Raw genomic sequence first — 27,143 nt, 5'->3', positions numbered from 1 at the left:
CTTCAGTGACTATGCTAAAGCCTTTGACTGTGTGGATCACAACAAACTGTAGAAAATTCTTAAACACATGGGAATACCAAGCCACCTTACCTCCTCCTGTGAAACCTATATCCAGGTCAAGAAGCAACAGTTAGAGCCGGACATGGAACAACAACTAGCTGAATGTTGGGAAAGCAGTACATCGAGGCTGTATATTGTCACCCTGCTTATTTAACTTATATGCAGAATACATCATGTGAAATGCTGGTCTGGATGACCCAGAAGCTGGCATCAAGACTGCCAGGAGATGTCAAAGATGACCAGGGCAAGTTCAATGCATTAAGCAAGGTACTCAAAGCCAGTGCTCAGGGACAACCCAGAGTGATGGAGTGGGAAGGGAGGTGAGGGGCAGTTCAGGGTGAGGGGACACATTTACACCCGTGGCTGACTCACATTGATGTATCACAAAAACCACCACAATATCGTAAAATAATTCAGTTCAGTCGCTCAGTCGTGTCAGACTCTCTGAGACTCCATGGACTGCAGCTCGCCAAGCTTCCCTGTCCATCTCCAACTCCTGGAGCCTACTCAAACTCATGTCCATCACGTCAGGAGAGTAATTAGCCTCCAATTAAAATAAATTAATTAAAAAAAAGATTGCTGGGAGAAATATAAATAACCTCAGGCATGCAGATGACACCACCCTTATGGCAGAAAGTGAACTGGAAGTAAAGAGCCTCTTGATGAAGGTAAAAGAAGAGAGTTAAAAAGCTGGCTTAAAACTTAACACTCAAAAAACCAAGATCATCGCATCCAGTTCCATCACTTCACAGCAAATAGTTAGGAAAGCAATAGAAACAGTGAGACTTTATTTTCGTGGGCTCCAAAATCACCACAGACAGTGACTGCAGTCATGAAATTAAAAGAGGCTTGCTCCTTGGAAGAAGAGCCAGGACAAAGCTAGACAGCATATTAAAAAGCAGAGACATTACTTTGCCAAAAAAGGTCCATGTAGTCAAAGCTATGGCTTTCCCAGTAGTCACATATGGATGTGAGAATAGGACCAGAGAGAAGGTTGAGTGATGAAGAACTGATGCTTTTGAACTGTGGTGTTAGAGAAGACTCTTGAGAGTCCCTTGGACTGCAGGGAGTTCAAACCAGTCAAGCCTGTAGACAATCAACCCTAAATATTCATTAGAAGAACTGATGCTAAAGCTGAAACTCCAATACTTTTGCCACCTGATGCAAAGTGCAAACTCATTAGAAAAGACCCTGATGCTGGGAAAGATTGAAGGCAGGAGGAGAAAGGGACATGACAGAAGATAATATGGTTGGATGGCATCACCAACATAATGGACCTGAGTTTGACTAAACTCCAGGAAATTGTGAAGGACAGGGAAATGTGGTATGCTGCATTCCATGTGGTTGCAAAGAGTTGGACACGACTAAGCAACTAAACAAAAACAGCCACTATGGAGAGAGTATGGAGGGTACCTTATTTTTGACAAAGGAGGAAAGGACATACAATGGGGCAAAGATAGCCTCTTCAATAAGTGATGCTGGGAAAACTGGATAGCTACTTGTGAAAGAATGAAATTAGAACACTTACTAACACCATACACAAAGATAATTCAAAATGGATAAAAAAAAAAAACCCTAAATGTAAGACCAGAAACTATGAAAAAAAAAAAAAAACTCTTAGAGGAAAACATAGGCAGAACACCCTATGACATAAATCAAAGCAAGATCCTCTATGAATGACTCACCTCCTAGAGTAATGTAAAAAAAAAAAAACAAGTGGGACATAATTAAACATAAAAGCTTTTGCACAGCAATGGAAACTACAAACAAGGTGAAAAAACAGCCCTCAGAATGGGAGAAAATAATAGCAAAGGAAATGACTGACAAATAATTAATTTCCAAAATATATATGCTGCTCATACAGTTTAATATCAGAAAAGCAAACAACCCATTCAAAAAGTGGGGAAAAGACCTAAAAAGACATTTCTCCAAAGAAGACATACAGATGACTAACAAACACATGAAAAGATGCTCAACTTCACTCATTATTCACTTGATTGCCCATCCGTGTCTGACTCTTTGCAAACCCATGGACTACAGCACACCAGGCTTCCCTGTCCATCACCTACCCTCAGAGTTTGCTCAAACTCCTGTCCATTGAGCTGGTGATGCCATCCAACCATCTCATCCTCTGTTGTCCCCTTCTCCTCCTACCTTCAATTTTCCCAGCATCAAGGTCTTTTCCAATGAGTCAGTTCTTCACATCAGGTGGCCAAAGTATTGGGGTTTCAGCTTCTGCATTAGTCCTTCCAATGAATATTCAGGACTGATTTCCTTTAGGATGGACTGGTTTCATCTCCTTGCAGTCCAAGGGACACCAAAGAGGCATCTCCAACACCACAGTTCAAAAGCATCAATTCTTTGGCGCTCAGCTTTATAGTCCAACTCTCACATCCATACACGACTACTGGAAAAACCATAGATTAGACTAGGTGGACCTTTGTCAGCAAGGTAATGTCTCTGCTTTTTAATCTGCTATCTACTTTGGTCATAGCTTTTCTTCCAGGGAGCAATTGCCTTTTAATTTCTTGGCTGCAGTCACCATCTGCTGTGATTTTGGAGCCCCCCAAAATAAAGTCTCTCACTGTTTCCATTGTTTCCCCATCTGTTTGCCATGAAGTGATGAGACTTGATGCCATGATCTTAGTTTTTTGAATATTGACTTTTAAGCCAGCTTTTTCATTATCCTCTTTCACTTTCATCAAGAGGCTCTTTAGTTCCTCTTCACTTTCTGCCATAAGGATGGAGTCATCTGTGCATCTGAGGTTATTGATATTTCTACTGACAGTCTTGATTCCAGCTTGTGCTTCATCCAGCCCGGCATTCTCATGATGTACTCTGCATATAAGTTAAATAAGAGAGACAATAAATAAGGGAGACAATATATGGCCTTGATGTACTCCTTTCCTGACTTGGAATCAATCTGTTGTTCCATGTCCAGTTCTAAATGTCCTTTCTTGACCTGCACACAGATTTCTCAGGGGGCAGGTAAGGTGGTCTGGTATTCCCATCTCTTGAAGAATTTTCCACGGTTTGTTGTGATCTACACAGTCAAAGGCTTTGGTGTAATCAATAAAGCAGAAGTAGATGTTTTTCTGGAATTCTCTTGGTTTTTTGATGATCCAACAGATGTTGGCAATTTGATCTCTTGTTCCTCTGCATTTTCTAAATCCAGCTTGAACATCTGGACGTTCACGGTTCACATACTGTTGAAGCCTTATTATTAGAGAAATGCAAATCAAAAGTTCAATGAAATACCACTTCACAGCAGTCAAAATGGCCATCACCCAAAAGTCTACAAACAGTAAATGCTCAAGAGGGTGTGGAGAAAAGGGAACCCTCTTGCATTACTGGTTGGAATGTAAATTGATACAGCCACTATGGAAGACATTATGGAGATTCCTTAAAAAACTACGAAGAAAACCACCATATGATCCAGCAATCCCACTACTAGGCATATACCCTGAGGAAGTAAAAACTGAAAAAGTCACATGTATCCCAATGTTCATTGCAGCACTATTTACCATAGCTAGAGCATGGAAGCAACCTAGATGTCCATTGACAGATGAATGGATAAAGAAGCTGTGGTACATATATACAATGGAGTAGTACTCAGCCATAAACAAGAACACATTTGAGTCAGTTCTAATGAGGCAGACAAACCTAGAGCTTATTATACAGAGTGAAGTAAGTCAAAAAGAGAAATATAAATATCGTATACTGGCACATATATATGGAACCTTGAAAGATGGTACTGATGAATTTATTTTTGGGACAGCAATGGAGAAACAGACAGAAAACAGACCTAAGGACATGGGAGTGGGGAGGGAGAGGATGAAATGTATGGAGAGAGAAACATGGAAACTTACAATACCATATATAAAATAGATAGCCAATGGGAATTTACTGTATGACTCAGGGAATTCAGACAGGGGTTCTGTGACAATCTAGGAGGGTGGGGTGGGGAAGGCAATGGAAGGGAGGTTCAGGAGGGAGTGGACATGGGTGTACCTATGGCTAATTCATGTTGATGTATGACAGAAAACCACAAAATTCTTTAAAGCAAATATTCTTCAATTAAAAAAATAAAGTGGAAAAAAAAGAAGCAGAAGGACTGAAAAAAAATTAAAAATAGAGCTACCATATGGACCAGTAGTCCCACTCCTGGACATATTTTCCGAGAAAATGATAATTCAGAAAGATACATCAGCCCAGTGGTAGCTGCAGCACTGTCTACAATAGTCAAGACACGGAAGCAGCCTAAATGTACATTGACAGAGAAATGGATTAAGAAGTGTGGAACATAAATACAATGGAATATTACTCAACCATAAAGATAAAATAATGCCATTTGCAGCAATATGGATGGACCAAGAGACTGTCATACTGTGTGAAGTAAGTTAGACAAAGACAAATAACATATGTGGAATTGGAAAAAAAGAAGGTACAAAGGAATGTACCTACAGAACAGAAACAGTTACAGATGTAGAAAATAAATTTGTCATTATGGCAGGGCAGAGATGAATTGGAAGATTGGTGTTAATATGTATATACTACTGCATAAAATAGATAACTAATAAGGACCTACTCTGTAATAAGGACTATAGGGAACTCTACTCAATACTCTGTAATGGCCTACATGGGAAAAGAATCTAAAAGAATGGTTACATGTATAACAGATTCACTTTGCTCTATACCTGAAACTAACACAGCATTGTAAACCAATTATACTCCAATAAAAGGTTTGGGGAAAAAAAGCTACCTTTTCTTTATAAAAATCTTTGAAAAATGGCAGTGGTTATTTGTGAGCATGTCATTTAATTTACACTACTGCTGCTGTGCTATAGATACCAGCTATCTTCCTTTTTTTCACTTAACAATATAGTTTTAAGATATAATCTTATTTTTATGCATATAATCACCTTGTGGCTTCTGGTTTCTGCTAAGTACTACATCATCTGCATCCACCTTATGATCATACTCCCTCAGGGTCAGGACCCAGACTGCTATCATCTCCCTGCTACCACAAACAACACTATAATAAAGAGTGCTTTGAGCTCCTATTTCTTCTCTATCCAATAATAGAAAGCCTTTAAGGAAATATTCAAGTGCATTGATAGATTCCCTAAGAAAACATGCAGAATCCTACTGAAAATTAAGTCATATGGCTATTTTTCTTACTATGCAAATAATTATCCTTAATATGTTTGTGGTATAAGTATCATGTTCGGACTTATATACACTTGACTTCCATAAAGATAAAACATCCATATGAAACAATTTGGACATTCTTCCAGCTCAGTGGGCTTAGTACTTTGCTCTCTTTTATTTAAACTGTCTCAAGTAATCAGCTTTCTTCTTTGAGATACTGTATCCCAGGCCAGTAGATATGACTTCTTGGAAGTCCTAACATTTGGCTTACATTTACCTTTTCTTAAATTGATCTCAAAAGAGTGATCTCTTCAGGCCAGATTCCTCCCTAAAGAAATTAACAGTGTGTAAGGTTAGCTAAAATCACAGATTCATAATAAGAACTCTGTAACTATTTGGGTTCAGGAACAGACAATAGTAGATGAAGGTAAGACAGCTTTGCAGATGTCCCTACATCTATAACCAGGGGTTGAAATTTTATGATAGGTCCTTAGGAAAAAGTAATGTTGAGTCTATTCATTTTTTTGTGCTAAAGATAATTAGAAGCCTGGTAAGTAGACTGATTCAATTACAATGTGTTGGGGGAATACAACATCTTAATTAACCAATGTTTACTGAATATTTATTATATTTGAGGCATTATGATAAGCAATGGGATAGAAGAATGTGGAATGTAAACATTAATAAAATATTTATACTTGAAGATTATTAGTAGAGGGGGAGGTTCTTGATATATGAATAACTAATAGAGGAAGGTAAGACTACAGAAACCCAATTCAACAAATATTGAGTTTCAACCAAATAGGGCTGTCGTTTTAAGTCCTCATCAACACAAATGACTTTGGTGTCCGCCCTCACAATCTGCAAGAGGTGAAAAATAAGAAAATAAATCTGATTAAGTCTTATGGAAACTATGATGGAAAGAATGCAGAAGGAGACAAAAAAGTCAGGAGAGTGGATGATCCGTAAGAAGAAAGTATATGGAATTATATATAACGTGGCCACCTAACAGAGCCCTGTGAAACATCAATGCTTGGAGACAGGCAAAGGAAAAAGAGGAGCAAAACTAAATTGAATGAGGAAAAGACACAAATGCAAATATTAATAATGCATACTCTTGGATATTGCAAAAGCCAAAGTGGGTGGCTTAAGGAAACTGGTGAAGAAGGACACGGTGGGAAGACATGGAATCCAGCAGTCTGAGACTGCTCCAAGGATGTGAATGAAAGTATCCATCAGGAGGGTGGGGCTAGCCTGGGAAGGAACACAAGCAATTCTTGAAGACCTATTATCCGTTTTAAGAAATAAATCAAACCCATGGATCCAAAGCCACTTTGAAAGCCCTCTTATTCCGTTCTTCCAGAAAGGGAACCACTCTTCACCATTTTGTACTGATCATTCCTCTACTCTTCTTTAAATCTTTACTGCTTGTGTATTTATACATAAATAATATGTTGTTTTATATATTTTCGAACTTTTTTGTATTCTGTCACTTCTTTTTTCTACTCAACATCGGTTTTGAGTTTTACCCATATTAAAATTAGCCATTTGTGCCTTAACATATTTTCTTCCTCGGTCTTGCCAGAGATGTATGTATGTATTTCACATACATAATTATGTTCTTGAGAAACTGTATTCTCAAATGTGCAGGTAAAGTTCCTATATCTATTCCTTACATCAGAATTACTTATTGTCTTTTTCAGATCTTCTAAATCATCATTGTTTGCCTTTTTTGTTGTTGTTGTTGTCACTGAGAGGTGGAATGGATTTGCCCATTACTCCTTTTCTTTCTATTCCTATATTGATCTATTTTCAAGTTATGTATTTATATTTACCCAAGGTTAGAATGAAAGTGAAAGTCGCTCAGTTGTGTCCAACTCTTTCCGATCCCATGGAATATACAGTCCATGGAATTCTCCAGGTCGGAATACTGGAGTGGGTAGCCTTTCCCTTCTCCAGGGGATCTTCCCAACCCAGGGGTCGAACCCAGGCCTCCCGCACTGTAGGTGGGTTCTTTACCAGCTGAGCCGCCAGGGAAGCCCAAGAATATTGGAGTGGTAGCCTGTCCCTTCTCCAGCAGATCTTCCCAACCGAGGAATTGAACCAGGGACTCCTGCATTGCAGGCAGATTTTTTACCAGCTGAGCTACCAGGGAAGCCAAGTTTAGAATGGTTGTATGTATTTTAAAGTAAAAATATAATCAAGAATAAAGAGGGCCACTTCAAAATGATAAAATAGATAAAAGTTCAGAGTGGTTGATTTTATCATTTTTGAAGTGACCCTCTTTATTCTTGATTATATTTTTGCTTTTAATATGTTTGTTATTAATATAACTGATAGCTTATTTAACTTAGTATGTATGTTGTAGTTTTTTATCTTATTTTCAACACCTTTTTGGTTCTTACACTTTAGTGTTTATCTCTCTTTTAAAAAAATTTTTTTAACTTTGTAATTGAACTATAGTTGATATAAAATGTTGTGTTAGTTTCAGATGCACAGCAAAATGATTTAATATTTTTGAAAATTATATGTCATTATAGGTTATAACAAGATAGCGGGTATAATTCCCCGTTCTATGCAGTATATCCTTTTTGCTTATCTATTTTATGTATAGCAGTTTGTATCTGTTAATCCAGACTCCTAATTTGTCTTGCCCCCCTTCCGGCTCCCTTTTTGTAACCACAAGTTGTTGTTTTCTATATCTGTGAGTCTCTTTCTATTTTGCGTATATATTCATTTGTATTAGTTTTTGGAGTGAAAGTGTTAGTCTCTCAGTCAGGTCCAACTCCTTGTGACCCCAAGCACCATATCCCACCAGGCTCCACTCTCCACAGAATTCTCCAGGCAAAAATACTGGACTGGGTTGCCATTCCTTTCTCCAGCAGATCTTCCCAACCCAGGGATTGAACACAGGTCTCCTGAATTGCAGGCAGATATATTCATTTGTATTAGTTTTTAGATTCCATAGATAAGTGACGTCATAGAGTATTTGTATTTCTCACGGAACATCATTTTCTCTAGGCACATCCATGTTGCTGCAAGTGGCAGTATTTCATTCTTTTTTATTGCTGAGTAATTTACCATTTTGTATGTGTGTATGTATGTGTATACCATATCTTGTTAATCCAATCATTTATTGATGGACATTTTGTCTCTATGTCTAGCGTATCTCTCTTAAATAGCATATAGATGGATTTTTGTTATTTTTATTTTAAATGAATATGTTGACAATTAATATTTATTGTGATATATTTCAAATATTTTACCAACTTATTCTGTACTTTACTTTTTTTTTCTTTACATTTTTACCTCTTTCTTGTATTCTTTTGAATTGACTGAGATTTCGTTTGTTTCTTTATTCTGGCTTTCTACTCTTTTGGTTTGGACATTACTATTTCTACTCTGTTAGAGGTTATCCTTGAAATTTTAACATATGGATTACACATGACAAAGTGGAGAATTAATTAGTATGCTTATCCCCTCTCTAACCAATATAAGCAGCCATAGCACACTTCAGACACTGCCTGTTGTGTTAGCTTATCAATCCTTTCTTCTTTTAGTTCCTAATATTATAATTTTAGTCCTTCACAGTTTTGTTTTTTACCTATATTTATGTATGTTAAGCAATTCCTTTTGTCATAGTTTATTTCTATAGCTCAGACATTCCTTCTGAGATCATCATTGTTCTTCATGAATAACTTCCTTTAAACCTTTCATCAGCACACAGTGATCTCAGTTATTTTTTGTTTGAAATGGCTTTATTATGTGCTAATTCTTCTGTAAAGCTTTAAAAATATTTGGCTGTGTGGGGTCTTAGTTGCGGCACACAGGACCTTCATCTTTATTGTGGCATTCAGGATGTTTAGTGGTAGTACGTGAACTCTTAGTAGTGGCATGTGGGATCTAGTTCCCTGCCCAGGGATTGAACCCAGCCTCCTTGCATTGGGAGCATGCATTCTTAGCCACTGGACCACTAGGGAAGTCCCTATGTGCTAATTATTGAGGATGGTTCACTGTAAATAAAATTAGTGTTCACCTGAAATGAACTGAACTGATAACTATATTTCAGCATTTTCTAGATATTTCCACAGTGTCTTTGATTTCACTGTTCCTCTTGGGAAGTCAGTTGTCAGGCTATCTGTCATTCCATTGTAAGAAATCTATTTTTCTATCTGGTACTTTTAAGATTATCAGTTGACTTTGGTAACCTGCTGCATCACTGTGATATGTCTAGGAATGAATACATTTGATTTATTTTGTTGTTTGGGATATGTTGTATTCTTTGATACTAAAGAGCCATTCAGTTCTGTTCAGTTCAGTTACTCAGTCATGTCCAACTCTTTGCGACCCCATGAATCACAGCACACCAGGCCTCCCTGTCCATCAACAACTCCCAGAGTTTACCCAAACTCATGTCCATAGAGTCGGTGATGACATCCAGCCATCTCATCCTCTGTCATCCCCTTCTCCTCCTGCCCCCAATTCCTCCCAGCATCAGAGTCTTTTCCAATGAGTCAATTCTTCACGTGAGGTGGTCAAAGTATTGGAGTTTCAACTTCAGCATCAGTCATTCCAATGAACACCCAGGACTGATCTCCTTTAGGATGGACTGGTTGGGTTTCCTTGTAGTCCAAGGGACTCTCAAGAGTCTTCTCCAACACCACAGTTCAAAAGCATCAATTCTTCAGCGCTCAGCCTTCTTCACAGTCCAACTCTCACATCCATACATGACCACTGGAAAAACCATAGCCTTAACTAGACTGTTGGCAAAGTAATGTCTCTGCTTTTGAATATGCTATCTAGGTTGATCATAACTTTCCTTCCAAGGAGTAAGTGTCTTTTAATTTCATGGCATCTGCAGTGATTTTGGAGCCCAAAAAAATAAAGTCTGACACTGTTTCCACTGTTTCCCCATCTATTTCCCATGAAGTGATGGGACCAGATGCCATGATCTTAGTTTTCTGAATGTTGAACTTTAAGCTAACTTTTTCACTCTCCTCTTTCACTTTCATCAAGAGGCTTTTGAGTTCCTCTTCAATTTCTGCCATAAGGGTGGTGTCATCTGCATATATCTGAGGTTATTGATACTTCTCCTGGCAATCTTGATTCCGGCTTGTGCTTCTTCCAGCCCTGCGTTTCTCATGATGTACTCTGCACATAAGTTGAATAAGCAGGGTGACAATATACAGCCTTGACGTACTCCTTTTCCTATTTGGAACCAGTCTGTTGTTCCATGTCCAGTTCTAGCTGTTGCTTCCTGACCTGCATATAGGCTTCTCAAGAGGCAGGTCAGGTAGTCTGGTATTCCCATCTCTTTCAGAATTTTCCACAGTTTATTGTGATCCACACAGTCAAAGGCTTTGACATAGTCAATAAAGCAGAAACAGATGTTTTTCTGGAACTCTCTTGTTTTTTCCATGATCCAGCAGATGTTGGCAATTTGATCTCTGGTTCCTCTGCCTTTTCTAAAACCAGCTTAAACATCTGGAAGTTCACAGTTCACGTATTGCTAAAGCCTGGATTGGAGAATTTTGAGCATTACTTTACTAGCCTGTGAGATGAGTGCAATTGTGTAGTAGTTTGAGCATTCTTTGGCATTAACTTTCTTTAGGATTGGAATGAAAACTGACCTTTTCCAGTCCTGTGTCCACTGCTGAGTTTTCCAAATTTTCTGGCATATAGAGTGCAGCACTTTCACAGCATCATCTTTCAGCATTGAAAATAGCTCCACTGGAATTCCATCACCTCCACTAGCTTTGTTCGTAGTGATGCTTTCTAAGGCCCACTTGACTTCACATTCCAGGATATCTGGCTCTAGGTGAGTGATCACACCATCATGATTATCTGGGTCATGAAGATCTTTTTAACAAAAATCAATTCTGAAAAATTAGATTTTGATCCATTACTATGGTATGTTCTTCAATTAAGCCTCCTTTAATTCCTCTCAATGATGTGTTATAGTTTTCTGTGGTCTTTCACATCTTTCATTAAATATAGTCCACGTTTTACATATTTAACATTTCTGTTATTTTCTAACTGCTTTTTATTAGTACATGGAAATATATATTGATTTTTATATATTTTGCATCCAATAACCTTGTTGAATTCATTTATTCTAATCATTTATATAGAGATTCTTCTGCATTTTCTAAATATAGAGGTGTACTATTTACAAATACTATTAGCATGACTTCCACCTTGTCAGTGCAGATGCCTGCAGAAGCCCATGTGTTATAAATAAATTGCTAGTATCCTTCCTTCCTCTATATAAGAGTATGAATAACACTTCTTTTATAGATTCAGGTAGCCTGATCTGTAATTCATGAGTCACAAGATCAATCAGAATCAGCCCCGTTTTTCAGATTGTTAACTTGTCTTCACAAACATTTAGTCCAATAGCTCATTGAACTTTGCTCAGAATTTTTGAAATTCCCATGGGGTTTGATCTGTGTAAAATTTCAACCTGAAAAGGATTTGTCTGGAAATTCAGAAATTTTAATATAAAATATTTGCCTCACGTGTAAACATAAAGATTTTACTGGCAACACTGACATATAAACATACATGGATCCCTCTAAACCATATACTATAGTATATAGTATACAGTACTAGATCATGAGCTTTATTCGGCATTCTCAAACACAAAGTTCATTACTGAGAAAGAAAAAGGAATGAGATGGTGGGTGATTTAAAACAAATATTCATGTTGAATTTGGGCCTACATAAAAGTTTATAAATTAAGTTTCATCAGTTTTATTTTTGTAAAGCTTAACTGAGATAAAATTTCCTAATTTAACTCATGTCCTAGCAGAAAAAATTTTAGGCTAGGGACAAAGCCAAGCAGAGGAACTAAACACAGATGAGAGGATGCATGCATTTACGTGCTGGTATTCCCTTTAGGAAGAGAAAGTAGGCCTCAATAAGGGGGTGGAAAGCAACTTTAGAATGTGTGCATGAGTTTTCCTCTGCTTGAAAAAATCTTCCCCCTCCCCCAGTCTTCCTGTGAACAATTCTCCTTACCAGTCAAGTCTCAGTTTAAATGTCACTTTATTAGGCTCTTTTAAACCAATGTGTCTCAATCTAAATTTGCCTTCCCTATGTCATTCTGTCATATTTAAGTTCTTTATCATAAATTTAAATTTCATATTTGCACATTTACTAGTGGTTCTCAAACTGCAGCATGCTTAAGCAGCACTTGGGTAGCTCATTAAAAATGTAGATTCCTGCACGTAACTTTAGAAATTTACAGTCTGTAAATTTTAGTTGGGACCCAGAAATCTGCATTTTAAACAAATGCTCCCAAATAATCCTGATGTAGGTGTCCCTAAGAACAGACTTCTGGGACTTCTCCATGAGGGCAGCAACTCTACTTCTGCATCTCTATCATGTAGCAGAGGGATTAATAAATATTAGCTGCATTACAAATGTTAGAAACACTTTGGCAAGTGAGCCAGTGGACTAATACTGCTTTAGGGTCAGGGCTGCCTTCAGACCCAGAAAAAACTTTCTAAATGGTGGGTGGAAGAGATTTTACAAGGAGAGATGGAAGAGTTTAGAAGAAAAGAAAAGGAAAAAAAAAAAAAAATTCACGTGTTGGAGTTTAGGCCAGAAGTCAAAGCTGATGAGCTGTCAGCAGCCAGTCTTTATCATGATGAGTCCAAGACTGTATACCAAACTCCTACAGGGTATCCAGTTCAGAATTTCAGCTGGATAAGGGCACTATCTTCCTTTCATCGCAGTGCTGCTTTCAACACATCGGGAAACACCATGTCACTCCTTGACAGAGGCTGGCAATTTGAACTAGGGAGATAATTTGATGGCTTTAAAGCTGGCTGATATTTTCATTTGTGATTCTTCATGGCAGCACTGCCCCCCTTTTCCTGCTTTGTCCCCTGTTGTGAGGTTTGGCAGCTAGAATAATGTTTTCAGGCAGGGCTGCTGGTAGGGTGCTACCATGCAACTGTAATGCCAGCATGTCTGGTATCTGATACCAGCACTTTAAGGGACAAGGATGTAAAGAGAAATGGCTCTTGGGGGCTAAAAATTAAAAAAAAAAAAAAAAAAAAAAAAGACTGTAAAAAAAAACAAAACAAGAGGGACTTTAGAGCTAAGACCTGAGATTAATCTCTTGGAGCTATAGATAAGCAAGAGTAGACCTTGTTTGCTGTTTTAGAGTGTAAAAGAAGATTATTCAGGGTCCACCTTTCAACTTTGTCTTCCAATCATAGGTGAAGGCTGGGTATGTTGACTTTAAGGGTAGGTGGAAATCTCAACAAAATCAAAATAAGTTACTGAGAAAAATTAATAAGGAATGGTAAGGATAGGGTTGGAAAGAAAATATCGTGTGGCAATCATCATAGCTGTATGAATTCGATCTGTCTCTTTAAGGAGAAACAAATTTTGCTGATGCCTTCTTACCTGCCTCTCTGGTTTTTGTTTTTGGGTTTTTTTTTTGTTTTGTTTTTTTTAGATTTCTGTTTTTAGATGTTACTTTTTACAGAGTTGGCATGTAGACAGTCTCTGACAAGGCAAAATATCTTTAATGGGTTCTCTCTGAGTTAAGATCTTTGGCTTCTTCCGATCTTTCATCTCCTTTGAGCAGTAAATCCCTTCGCTCTTTCAGACAGCTCTTGAGACCAGGTTGACATAAACAGTAATACCTGCCAGGAAACATGGCAGCGCTGCTTAGAAGAATCTGGAGTGACTGGGGAATACTTGGCTGCAAGTTTTTGTGGTGAGAAATGTGGCACCAGAGATCACAGGGGATACATGTCTGTCTGGCTTTTAGTTTGCACTCAAGGGCTGTGCTTTAAGTGACCAGAGGTCAAAGCTAGAACAAAGCCTCCTTAATCTGCACATCTATCCGTATCTTCCCCATCTGGTAGGAAGATTCTCCTCTTCTGTTTTCAGTTACTCCCAGTTAATATTTCAAACAGCATTTTTATTTCTGTGGTTCCAGATTCTAATCAGACCCCTGCCAATCTCTAAAAGGCTTGTGTGTCTCCTATCACTGGCTTGTTTTATTGACTTTATCTGAATTATTCAAGTTATGGTCTTGCTGACATTTACCTTCCAAGCTGACTTTAATTACAATAAATATAAAGTTCAGATGGTATTGCTTTCCTTATCCTAACTTTATCCCAGAATGACATTAATGTCCTAAATCAAAATTACCATTGAAGGCAGAGGGCTACTACATAAAAACTCTTGGGTCTCTGTACAAACATACTTAATCACAGTCTTTGTAGATAAAACCTGATAATTTGCATTCATTCAGCTTTTGTGAAAACAGGGGCTTCAACTTCCAGTAATGACAGATAAACTGGTATTAGACAAGCTCTCCACTATAGATAGCCATAAAAATGAACAAAATACATGAAACAATTTTCAGCTACTAAAAAACATGAAGTGCAGGATTCTATCTCTGAAAATGATGTGAGCCTCAATTCACACAAACGTTTTGCCCACAGTCACTTTCCAGGAGATGTCCCAGGAAGTTGGACAGAGAAGAGAATTTAGTGCTGTTAGCACAGATGAAATTTGCAGGGTAGATGATTAGAAGAAGGAAACATGCAGAAAAGGAGCACCAGAAATCTGCATAGAGGTCCCCTGGAGCCTTGGTTCAATACTTAACTGCACAGGATTCTGCAAGTCCTGGCAGAAATTAACTATCAGGGATCTCTGAATTCAATGGATATTCCAGAGATCACAGAAGGCTGGAAGAGGAAGCTATAACCATACAGAATGGAGTGATATTAGAATCAGTCCCATAGAAATAGTCTCAGGAATGACAGGTGTCAGAATTAGCCAGAGAACTTTAAAAGAGCTATTACAGTTCCACTTCCTTATCCAACTTGTGCAGATAAGAGTTATAAACTCAGGACAAATACAGAAAAATACAAGGAACTGAAAGCACTTGAGAGTAAAAATAGTAGACAAATTCTGGATAGGAGCTGACACTTGGAAGGAAGAAATTTCATGATTGAATTACCCAGTTCTATGGCTTTCAGCCTTAGTTTTGGGCCATAGTGTCAAGCAGCCAAGCAGCTAGAACTGATAGAAGACTCATTATCTTTCTGGACTGAGCAACCAGAGTAGAGCTATCAGTGAACCAAAGCCATTAGAAGGTGGTATCCCATACAGTAGAGAGCCAGAAAGAGAGCCTGAAATTTACTGTCAACCACTCTGACCCTGAAGGAAGCATGTGCAGTACAGAATCCAAACAACTCAAATTATTGAAGAACCAAACTGAAATTTAAGCTGCCAGTCAAAATGCAGAATTTAAAAATCTGAGTCCAACCAAGCTAATTTCATGATAAAGCAAAAAATTTAAAACACAGTTTTTAGAAGAGAGCACAGACTGAACCCCAGGTGAAACCTTTATTCCTGAAAGAAGGAAATGTTTGTATGACCTGCAGGCACAACTTTAACAACCATACCAAACTATACACATGACGCACCATTGGAAAGAAACAGTTTATCTATCACTGAGTTACAAGCACATCAGAGATCCTCAATAAATACATATTGAATGAAAAAACCCACGAATTTCAAGAGGAAATATAACAAACTTCAGAATCTGCAGAACATAATATTTATGATGTTCAAGGTGCAATCCAGAAATATATGTGAAGAAAATGTGAGGCATTCTTAAGATAAAAGATAACTGATTGAGAGTGACCCAGAGGTAACCCATTACTTCAAATTAGCATAAAATCATTTTACAGGCATTATTAAAACTGTAACATACTTGCAATAAATCAAATATTTATTTAATTAATACTTGCAATAAATTAAATATACTTGCAATAAATTAAAAAGATAAAATGAAAGTATCTCAGTTAGGAAATAGAAATAATAAAAATATTCAAATAGAAAGTTTAGAACTGTAAAACACAGTACCTGAAATTTGAAAAATTCACTGGATGGGCTTAAAAACAAAATGGAGCTGCCTAAGGAGTCAATTAATTGCAGACAGATCAGAATAAACTATAAAATTTAAAAGACAGGAAAGAAAACTGGGGGAAAAAAAGACGAACCTTGGCTCAGCCACCTGTGACACATCACGCGTATGACGGTAGTCCAAGAAGCAAGAGAGAAAGAGAACAGGGTAGAAAAATAATGACCGAAAATGTCCCCATTTTGGTGGAAGATATAATTGTACAGATGCAAGAAGCTCAACAACTCCAAGCAATGTCAAATTGGTAAACATCAAAGATAAAGAGAAACCCTTGAAAGTGATGAGAATAAAATGACTTATTATATATAAGGGAACGTGATAGGTAATTTCTCACCAAAAACTATACAAAATAGAATACGGTGAAACAACATCTTTTAAATGCTTGGGAAAGATACTGAGCCAAAAATTCTATAACCAGTGAAAATACTGAATAAAAATGAAATAAAGATATTTTTGGATAAAACGAAATAGATTGTTCATTGCTAGTAGACCTACAGGATAAGAAATGCTAAGGGATGTTTTACAGGCTGAAAGAAATAAGATCAATAACATGGATGTTCAGGAGAGAAAGAACATCATCAGATATGGCAAGTATCTGGATAAATGTAAAAGCTTATTTTTGCTTTTAATTTCTTTAAAACAAAAATTAGAACATTTTCTTTTAGCACTCATAAAGTATTTCAGTGAGAAATACACAACAATGTTAGCATAAGGGATTTGGGAAGGAGTAAATGAAGCCATATTTTTACAAAATTTTACATGCAGTGTAGTACATTAATATCAATACAAATAAGTAAATTTAAGAATGTGAACTAAAATCCTTAGAGCAATAAAAATGAATACATATGGTACGACTAAAAAGGCAACTGCTGCTGCTAAGTCATTTCAATCGTGTCCAACTCTGTGCGACCCCAGAGACAGCAACCCACCAGGCTCCCCCGTCCCTGGGATTCTCCAGGCAAGAACAATGGAGTGGGTTAACAGTAAAATGGAAAAGAAAAGTAAAATGGAATTCTAAAAAACTAGTCAAATAACTTGAAAGCAGGTAGAAAAGAAGGAAAAGAAGAACCAAATTGAGGAGAAAGTGAAACACAAATAGTAAAATAATAGACCTAAATACAATTATATCAACAGTTAAAAGGGAGAGATTGTCAGAATAAAGAATCAAGACCCAGCTATATGCCGTCTGTAAGAGATGCACTGCAAATATAAAAACATGGATAAGATGAAAGTAAACAGATAAACCCAGGACTTCCATTTAGCTCTGATCTGTAAAGAGCTTAGATACTATCACTCCCATCCTTTCAACAAGAAAAAGCTTGAAAAACTGAATAACAACAACTTTTCTTGGGTCTATCAAAGAAATGAGGTTGCAGAGTAAACCACTACCACCAAATCTGGAGAGCTAGGCAGATCCAGAGAGAGACAGACAAGCTATGATTACATGGAGCACAAGCTGCTGAAGTCATCAACTGGTAGAAACTCTTAACTAGGAATTTTGACAAACTGCTGTGAACTGGTCTAAGAGTGAGAAACTCCTTAAAGCTACACATTTGCATGGGTTTTTAATCTCCAGGAATGCCCCTACGTTCTCACGTGATCCAAGGAGCCCCTCCTGGCACTGGCAGGGGTACAGGGGAAATAATCATTGTGAAATATACCCATGGCATACTTTATAATGAAGGCCTACTCCCCGGGAAAAATATCTTTGCCAGAGCCACATCTAAGGAGAAGAGCATTTCTCATTCCAGTTACCCCTAGACTCCTATCTCACCTAACATAAACATCACTAAAAGCATCAACAGAGTTTGGGGGTTCAAGGAAATAGAGTTAGAACACAATAGTCAGAAAAGGGAACAGGAGTGGGATTGGGGGACGTTGTATCTTGAAATAATTTTGAAGATCACAGCCCTAAGACACAGGCTTCCTAAAATACTGAGATTCACTTACATAATTACGAAACTCTCTTCCTGCCATCATACCTTACCACCACATTAGTAAGGTATTAGGGCAACACAGAAGACGCTTCCCTGGTGGCTCAGTGGGAAAGAAGCCGCCTGCTAATGCAGGAGATGCGGGTTTGATCCCTGGGTCAGGAAGATCCCCTGAAGGAGGAAAAGGCAGCCCACTCCAGTATTCTTGCCTGAGAAATCCCATGGACAGGGGAGCCTGGTGGGCTGCCGTCCATGGGGTCACAAAAGAGTTGGACATGACTTAACTGCTGCTGCTGCTGCTGCTAAGTCACTTCAGTCGTGTCCGACTCTGTGCGACCCCATAGATGGCAGCCCACCAGGCTCCCCCATCCCTGGGATTCTCCAGGCAAGAACACTGGAGTGGGTTGCCATTTCCTTCTCCAATGCATGAAAGGGAAAAGTGAAAGTGAAGTCGCTCAGTTGTGTCCGACCCTCAGCGACCCCATGGACTGCAGCCCTCCAGGCTTCTCCATCCATGGGATTTTCCAGGCAAGAGTACTGGAGTGGGGTGCCATTGCCTTCTCCAGACTTAGTGACTAAACAACACCAAAAAAAAATTTACAGATAAAAGAGTTGCAAGATGTAGACCCTCTCTGAGGAGTACTTAGAGAAGCTCAGAGTCAAGAGGGGAGACAAGTACTAGGACACAAGAAGAATTTGAAGCCTATGACACCTATGTCTACAGTAAACTTTATAAACACCCCAGCTGTTAGACAGGTTACCATAAATCCTCACACTGAAGGCCTATTTCCCTTAGTTCTTAATATCCAAAACAACTTGTCAGCTTTCAGTAAAAATTTTACAAAACCAGAACACACGAAGAACCTGATGAAACAAGGCAGTCATGAGAATCAGATATCACACAGATGTTGGAATTATCAAATAAGGAATCTTAAACTATGTTAAGGACTGTAATGGAAAAAAATAGTCAATATGCAATAACAGATGGGTAGTGTTAACAGAAAGATAGAAACTCTAAGCATCTAAAATAGATGGGGAGAAAAAGACATGCAAATAGTAAGCAGAAACAGAATGGAGTCAATATCAGCTAAAATAGACATCAACATAGAGTATTATCAGAAACATTTTATAAAGACAAAAGGGTGAATTCAAATACATAACACTCATAAATGTGTACACAGCTAATGATAAGGTTTCAAAATATATGAAAAAAATCCACAGGGCTGAAGGGAAAAAAAGACAATTTCATAATTTTAGTGAATAATATTAACACTCCACTTTCAACAATTTACAGATTAACAGACAAATATTTAGTAAAGAAACAGATGATCTGAACATTACCAGCCATCTTGACCTAATCAGCTCCCAACAACTACAAAGAAAATATCCTTTTTAATTGTACATAGAATTTTTACTAAGACAGATCTTGTACTGTGATCTAAAATAAGTTTAAAAGGATTTAAATAATAAATATATTCTCTGGTTACAATAATATTTAATTAGAAAACAATTAACAATAAGATATCTAGTGAATTACCCAATATTGGGAAATAACACATTTCTAATAGTCTATGGGTCAAAAAAGAAATAACAAAAGAAAATAGAAAATTGTTCAAACTGAATATTGAAAAATATATCAAAATTTGTGGGATGTAGTTAAAACAGTGCTTAATGGATAATTTATCTTTAAATATTGTATAGAAAAACAAGAAAGGTATAAACTAATGATCTAAGTTCCATTCAATGATCAAGCTTCTCACTCTTTTTTTCCAAAAAGAGAAGTTAAAAGGGCAAAAAAACAAAATTGAAAACAAATATTAAAATTGACAAAGACAAAATTTAGTTCTTTCAAATAATCAGTAAGATTGAAAATCCTTAGCTAGACTAATCAAGAAAAAAATATTTAAGAGAAAATCCAAATTACCTATATGAGGACTAAAAGAGGGACTATCACTAAAAATTCTACACACATTGAGAATATAATAGAATAATATTATCAACAACTTGTATCAACAAATAATTTAGAGAAACAGATTCCCTGGGAAAAAACCAACATACCAAGTCCAACACAAGAAGTATTAATAACAAATTAGAATAGCTTTTTACCTATTAAAGGAAGTGAATTATCAAAAACCTCCCCAACAAAGAAAACTTCAGGCCCAATTATTTCATTGGTGAATTTTATATTTAAGGAATAGATATTACCAATCTTATAAAAACCCTTCCAGAATATAGAAGAAGAAACATACCAACTTGTTTTATAAAGGCAGCATAATCCTAATACCAAAAGTTGACAATGTTTTTTGCAAAAATATAAAAAGTTCTAAGGAATATTGATGTAAAAATACTATTTAATAGCAAATTAAATCTAGCAATATAAAAATGACACTTAGTATGAATTACAAAGTAGTGTTATCCCAGAAATACAAGATTTTAAAATCAATCAGTAAGTCACCATATTAGCAGAATTTTAAAAATACCAGTTCTTAAAGGATGCAGAAAAAGTGCTCAAAATAATTCAATATCCATTCACAATTTTAAAAGCAAAACAAAACAACTCAGCAAACTACACACAGAAGTCAAATTCCTTAAGATAATGAAAACTATCTTCTAAAAGTTACAGCTGACGTCATAATTAGTGGGGAACTGTGAACACTTTAAGATTGAGAAAAATATCTAGGACACTCAATCTCACCACTTCAATTCAACATGATACTGGAGATCCCAATACTACAATAAGATGAAAAATTTTAAAAAGAAAAAAAAAAGACATAAATACCAGAAATGAAAACATCCAACTATCTCAATTTACCGATATGATTGTTTACATAGAAAATCCTAAAGAATTTACAAAACTACTACCAGAATAGATAAGTAAATTAAGCAAAGTTACAAGATACAAGATTAATTTTTAAAAATCGACTGTATTTTTATATACTAGCAATAAACAATATCATACATTAAAAATTCTTACTTATAGTATCAAAAGAAATACTAAGAAATAAATTTAACAAAAGATAACAAAACCTTTACATAGAAAACTAAAAAAAAAAAAAGATTACTAAAATGTAATAAGAAATTAAGGACGATCTAAATAAATGGAGAGAGAAACCATGTGGATAAGTTGTCTGTTATCCTTTAATTTATATATGTATCCAATGTGATCACAATCAAAATTTGAAAAATGTGATAAACTGATTTTAAAATTCATATGAGAAAGCATAGAAGCTATCCAAAACACCCTTGCCAAAGAAAAATGAGGTTAAAGGATCTATGCTACTTACCTTAAAGAGTGCTGGAGTGGTGTCTGCAAAATGACTAACATAGGAATTTCTAGTGCTTGTCCTCCCCTATAAACATCAGTTTGAACAATTATCTGAGCTTGAACCTTCACAAGAGCCAAGAATTCTAGGTAAGGTGTTATAGTACCTGGGTGAAACATGAAAAATTTAAAAGATGCCCTGAGGAGGGTAAGAAAGATAGAGTCACACTACACCCGTCACCACTCTCCCAAACTCGGACAGCCCAGCACCACAAAGACACCCTTCCCATGGAAGAAGAATAAAATGAGCTCCTGAATTCACTGTGGACCCGAGTCAGCTGGTCCCAGCACCGTGCCAACTTCCCCGGCCCTGTGTTCCCTGTGGGATACTAGGACCCCAGCCATTACAGCACCCACTGCCACAGGCAGTTCCTGAGGCCCCAGGCTCCCAGCCCACCCTACACCCACCAACTCCTGTGGGAACAGGCTCCTAGCAGCTCCTGGCTCACCTCAGTGTGAGCTGGCTCCTAGAACGCTAGTGGCTCAAGAAACAAGAAGCTCCTGGCAGCCTCCCTCTAACCCAGGCTCCAGGATCCTCACACATCCTGTGACCCTTTTGTTACCAATCAAGGTCCTCAGACTCTGCAATTAATAGAAATTGAGGCCATTTGAGAAATTCAAGCAAAGCTTTATTGGGATGGGCTGTGGCATGAGGAAGTGAAAACAAGTAACAAGTGCCCTTACTCCCTGAGAGGGGGCTAGCTGGTCCCTTAAATGGAATGAGAGTAGGGGCAGATCTGTGTCTCAGGACTTAGGTATTTGCTGACCTCCTGAGTGATACTGTGTGCAAGGATCATGCTCAGTTGCCTGCTTCTGCTCCTAGCACCTCAGAGGTGGCAGTTGGTTTTCAACTTATTTGTATCTTATTGTTCATAATTTGCTCCAACTCTGCATGCATGAGTTTTTTTTTTAGTCCCTTTTAGTCCTTATAGTTTCTTTGTATTCTGTTACTCCAGGAGACTTTTGGTCACGTGTAAGTGCAATGTTGGTCACTCAGTCATGTCTGACTCTTTGCAACGCCATGGACTGTAGCCAGCCAGGCTCCTCAGTCTATGGGGTTCTCCACTCCAAGAATACTAGAGTGGGTTGCTACTTCCTTCTCCAGGGGTTCTTCCCAACCCAGGGATCAAACCAATGTCTCCTGCATTGCAGGCTGATTCTTTACTGTCTGAGCCACCAGGGAAGCCCAAAGAGTCCCAGGTCGAAATCTATCTCATTGTTCAAGCACTCTAGGAGAGGATCCCAGGTCCCAGCCTCTCTCACTTTGAGGCTCCTGTAGCCCCAGATTCCCATCAGCCCCTGTGAACCTGGGCTCCTGGCCAGGCCCAGAGACAGGCAGATTAAAGTGAACCCAGGCTTTGGGCCTATCCCAGAAACAGGCAATCTCCCACGACCCTGGCCCTATCTCCACTCAGCAGCAGACAACCTCCACAGACCCAACCGAGTAAGTGCTTTTCTTTGTTGGTCCTATTGGACTCAATAGACTCATATTTGCCCATCTGAGTGGAGTGAACCTTTGTCCACTTCCCCAAGAAGCTGGAAAAGCTGGTCACTCAACCTACTCTTCCTTTTCTGGTAACTGAAACTCTTTCCAGCTGGGAGATTCCTCCTGGCACTGACATGGCCCCCATGATGGCCCTGAAGGATGGAATGAATCAGGCAAAATGAAGTTGTTTTCCTTCTCTTCTTGTGTAATTATTCTCAGTCTTTTTGTTTCATAGTGTTGCTCAAATTTCCTAATTAGACTCCTGAATTCTCCCAGAGCTTTTTCATTGAGGATAGCTGGCTAATTGATTTTGGTGAGGATGGGCGGGGGACATACAGGGAAGCTGTGTTCTCCTATCTCAGTATTTTCCCCTCTCTTTAAGATAGAAGTATGTAATGATAAATACCTATATTAAAAAAGGAAGGCCCCGAATAATCAGTTTAACCTTATACACTTTACAGAACTAAGAAAAGGACAAATTAAATCCAAAGTTAGAAGGAAGAATAAAGATTAGAGCAGAAACAGAGAAAAGGAAAACACTGGAAAAAAATCAATGAAACTAAGAGTTTGCTTTTTCAAAAGATCAAAAAAAATTGGCAAATCCATAGCTAGACTAAAAAAATAAAGACAAACACTCAAATAAAATTATAAATGCAAGAGAAGACATTACAACTAATGCCACAGAAATAAAAAACATCAAAATAGACTACTATGAAAAATTGTATGCAAACTAGTTAGCCTAACAGAAATTAATAAATTCTTAGAAACATGCAACATATCCAAATTAGTCATGAAATTGAGATTCTTAACATACCTATAGCTAGTAAAAACATTGAATCAGTAATCAAAAATGAGTCAACAAAGGAAAGTCAAGGACCAAATCACTTAATAAATGAATTCCACCAAATGTTTAAAGAATTAACATCAATCCTTCCCAAACTCTTCCAAAAATCTGAAGTGGAGAGAACATTTACAAATGTATTTTATGAGGCCAATATTACCCTGATATCAAAGTCAGATAAATGCAGTTCAAGAAAAAAACTTATAGGCCAATATCCCTGATGAATGTAGAAGCAAAAATCCTTAACAAAATACCAGCCAACCAAATGCAACAGCTCATGAAAAAACGCATACACCATCACCAAGTAGGCTTTATTCCAGGGATAATATGAAAACATATGAAAGTCGTTAATGTGATACATCACATTAACAAAATGAATAATAAAAATCACATGAACACCTTAGTAGATGCATAAGAAGGATTTGATAAAATTAAGCATTCATTAATGATAAAAATTTTCAACAAAGTAGGAATACAGGGACACTTCTCAACGTAATAAAGGGAATATGTCAAATACCCAAAGCTAACATCATCCTCAGTGATGAAAAACTGAAGGCTTTCCTCTAAGATCAGAAACAAAGGAATGATGCTCACTCTTGTGACTTCTATTTAACATAAAGGAAGTCCTAACCAGAAAAATTAGGCTGGAAAGATAAATAAAAGACATACCAATTGAAAACACCTAAATAAAATTACCTCTGTTTCCAGGCAACGTGATCTTCTTAGAAAATATTAAAGACTACACACATGCACACAGACACACACACAAACCTGTTAGAATTCAGTTGCAGGATACAAAATCAACATACAAAAACACACTAACAACAAATTATCATGTAAGTCACTTGAGTTGTGTCTGACTCTTTGCGACCCAATGGACTATAGTCCACCAGGCTCCTCTATCCATGAAGTTCTCCAGGCAAGAATACTGAAGTGTGTTGCCATGCCCTCCTGCAGGGGATCTTCCCCATCCAGGGATTGAACCTGTGTCTTTTATGTCTCCTGCATTGGCAGGTGAGTTCTTAACCACTAGTGCCACTCTCAGAAAAGGAAATAAGAAAACAATCTTATATATGATAGCATCAAAAAGGACAAAATATTTAGGAATAAATCTAGCCAAGGAGACAAAAGACTTCTGCACTGAATACTGCAAGATACTGCTGAAAGAAATTAAAGACATAAATAAATAGAAAGACATCCTTGTTCATGGATTGGAAGATTTACTTTTGTTAAAATGTCCATACTAACCAAAGTGATCAGCAGACTCAATGCTATCCTCTTTAAAACCCCAATGACATTTTTTACAGAGACAGAAAAAAAGACAATGCTAAAATTCAAATGGAATCATAAAAGATTCAGAATAACCAAAGGGATCATGAGAAACAATAACAAAGCTGGAAGCATCACGTTTCCTAATTTCAAAATACATTACAAAGCAACAATAATTAAATCAGTATGAATACTGACATAAAGATGAACATACAGACCAATGAAACATGTTAGAAAGCCCAGAAATAAGTCTGCACATACATGATTGACTAATCTTTGATGAGGGTGCCTAGAATACAAAATGGGGAAAGAATACTCTCTGCAGTATATGGTGCTGGGAAAACTGGATATCCATATGCAAAGAATGAAATTGTTCTCTTACCATACACCATCCATAAAAATCAACCAAAAGTGAATTAAAACTTAAGTGTGGACCTGAAACTGCAAATATACTAGAAGAAAAGAGGGGAAATTTATTGGCATTGGTCTTGGTGATAGTTTTGTAGATATAACACTCAAAGAACAAATCAAAAAAGCAAGAATAGACAAATGGACTATGTCAAATTAAAAAATATATATATTGTAAAGTAAAAAATAATAATAATAAAAATTTAAAAAATAAATAAATTACATATCTCAAAAAAAAAAAACCTTCTGCATAGTTAGGGTGTTTGGAATGGACAAGCACACACTGCTGTATTTAAAATGCATAACACTCTCCAACATACATCACAGCAGGATCCTTTATGACCTACATCACAGCAGGGTCCTTTATGACCCACCTCCCAAAATATTAGAAATAAAAGCAAAAATAAACAAATGGGACCTAATTAAACTTAAAAGCTTCTGTACAACAAAGGAAACTATAAGCAAGGTGAAAAGACAGCCTTCAGAATGGGAGAAAATAATAGCAAATGAAGCAACTGACAAACAACTAATCTCAAAAATATACAAGCAATTCCTACAGCTCAACTCCAGAAAAATAAATGACCCAATCAAAAATGGGCCAAAGAACTAAATAGACATTTCTCCAAAGAAGACATACAGATGGCTAACAAACACATGAAAAGATGCTCAACATCACTCATTATCAGAGAAATGCAAATCAAAACCACTATGAGGTACCATTTCACGCCAGTCAGAATGGCTGCGATCCAAAAAGTCTACAAGCAATAAATGCTGGAGAGGGTGTGGAGAAAAGGGAACCCTCTTGCACTGTTGGTGGGAATGCAAACTAGTACAGCCACTATGGAGAACAGTGTGGAGATTCCTTAAAAAACTGGAAATAGAACTGCCATATGACCCAGCAATCCTACTGCTGGGCATACACACTGAGGAAACCAGAAGGGAAAGAGACACGTGTACCCCAATGTTCATCACAGCACTGTTTATAATAGCCAGGACCTGGAAGCAACCTAGATGTCCATCAGCAGATGAATGAATAAGAAAGCTGTGGTACATATACACAATGGAGTACTACTCAGCCATTAAAAAGAATACATTTGAATCAGTTCTAATGAGGTGGATGAAACTGGAGCCTATTATACAGAGTGAAGCCAGCCAGCAAGAAAAACACCAATACAGTATACTAATGCATATATATGGAATTTAGAAAGATGGTAACAATAACCCTGTATATGAGACAGCAAAAGAGACACTGATGTATAGAACAGTCTTTTGGACTCTGTGGGAGAGAGAGAGGGTGGGATGATTTGGGAGAATGGCATTAAAACATGTATAATATCATATATGAAACAAGTCGCCAGTCCAGGTTCGATGCACGATACTGGATGCTTGGGACTGGTGCACTGGGATGACCCAGAGGGATGGTACAGGGAGAGAGGAGGGAGGAGGGTTCAGGATGGGGAACACATGTATACCTGTGGTGGATTCATGTTGATATATGTCAAAACCAATACAATATTGTAAATTTAAAAATAAAAAATTTTTTAAAAATAAATAAATAAAATGCATAACCAACAAGGACTTACTGTACAGCACATGGAACTCTGCTCAGTGTGATGTGACAGCCTGGATGGGAGGGAAATTTGAGGGAGAATGGATATATGTATATGTATGGCTGAGTCCCTTTGCTGTTCACCTGGACCTATTACAACATT

The 27,143-nt window shown here is 37.4% G+C and overlaps 1 long non-coding RNA gene across 2 annotated transcripts in view; it reads right to left on the bottom strand.

Annotated features, from left to right (window-relative positions):
* The window catches only part of LOC123334003, a 32,032-nt gene extending 9,995 nt beyond the window's left edge, over nt 1–22,037 (bottom strand). For both annotated transcript variants that reach the window (XR_006551705.2, XR_006551704.2), the window contains exons 1-2: nt 21,877–22,037; nt 21,390–21,534 (exon numbers count right to left, since the gene is read on the bottom strand). This is a non-coding gene — a long non-coding RNA (uncharacterized LOC123334003). The remainder of the gene's footprint in view (nt 1–21,389; nt 21,535–21,876) is intronic.
* Between the last annotated feature and the right edge of the window lie 5,106 nt (nt 22,038–27,143).

This window comes from Bubalus bubalis, chromosome 6, assembly GCF_019923935.1.
Source record: "Bubalus bubalis isolate 160015118507 breed Murrah chromosome 6, NDDB_SH_1, whole genome shotgun sequence".
In the NCBI taxonomy this organism is placed as follows: domain Eukaryota; kingdom Metazoa; phylum Chordata; class Mammalia; order Artiodactyla; family Bovidae; genus Bubalus; species Bubalus bubalis.
The sequence above is the reverse complement of the archived record's forward strand: the minus strand, read 5'-3'. Positions and strand labels throughout refer to the sequence as shown.